The sequence below is a fragment of the Otolemur garnettii genome, unplaced genomic scaffold (genome assembly GCF_000181295.1).
Source record: "Otolemur garnettii isolate 467f Iridium unplaced genomic scaffold, OtoGar3 scaffold00081, whole genome shotgun sequence".
In the NCBI taxonomy this organism is placed as follows: domain Eukaryota; kingdom Metazoa; phylum Chordata; class Mammalia; order Primates; family Galagidae; genus Otolemur; species Otolemur garnettii.
Window position 1 is genome coordinate 4,503,925 of NW_003852476.1, and position 1,057 is coordinate 4,504,981.

Genomic DNA, 1,057 nt, shown 5'->3' on the forward strand with positions numbered 1-1,057 from the left:
GACTAAAAAATGCTAATAAATGGAAATTTATTAACCAGGTCAATACATTTTTGTGTAATTAGTTCTGTTTGTTGATTCTCTTGAATCTTCTATGTGCAGCAGGCATACCTTAGAGATTCAGGTCCAGACCACAGCAATAAAGTGAATATTGCAATAAAGTGACTCACACGAATTTTCTGGTTTCCCAGGGCATATAAAAATTATGTTTGCATCACACTGTAGTCTATTTAATGTGTAACAACATTATGTCTAAAAAACAATGTACAGACTTTAATTAAAAGTACTTTATTGCTAAAAAATGCTAATGTTCATGATGAGCTTTTAGTGAGTCATAATCTTTCTTCTTGTGGACAGTCTGGTAGTTAATGACTGCTGACTGATCAGGGTGGTGGTTACTAAAGGCTGGGGTGGCTGTGGCAATTTCTTAAAATAAGACGATAAAGTTTGCTGCACCCATTCACTCTTCCTTTTATGAAAAAAACTCTACAGTGTGCGATGTTCGATAGCATTTTACCCACAGAACTTCTTTCAAAACTGGAATCAACGCTTTTCAGACTTTTCTGTTGCTCTATCACCTAAGTTTATGTACTATTCTAAATCCTTTATTGTCAGGTCAACCACAGTCACAGCATCCTCAACACGAGTAGATTTCACCTGGGGAAATCATCCGTAAGAAGCAAATCCTCACCCGTTCAGGTTTGTTCAGAAGACTGCAGCCCTTCAGTCCCACCTTCAGGCTCCACTTCTAATGCTACTGCTCTTGCTATTTCCACATCTGCAGTTCCTTCCTCCACTGCAGTCGTGAACCGTTCAAAGTCATCCATGAGGGGTTGGAATCAGTTTCTTCCTGACTCCTGTTGAGGTTGATATTTTGACCTCCTCCCATGAAACATGAATGGTCTTAATGGCAAATCATTTCCAGAAGATTTCAATATGCAACTATTACCTTACAAGATGTATTTCTTGGCTCAGTGCCTGTGGCTCAAGTGGCTAAAGCGCCAGCCACATACACATAAGGTGGTGGTTTCGAATCCAGCCTGGGCCCACCAAACAACAA

General features: G+C 39.7%; 1 protein-coding gene across 1 annotated transcript in view; it reads right to left on the reverse strand.

Moving 5' to 3' along the window:
* RTN1 (reticulon 1) overlaps positions 1-1,057 on the reverse strand; it is a 278,817-nt gene that overhangs the window by 30,451 nt on the left and 247,309 nt on the right. The window lies entirely within an intron of this gene.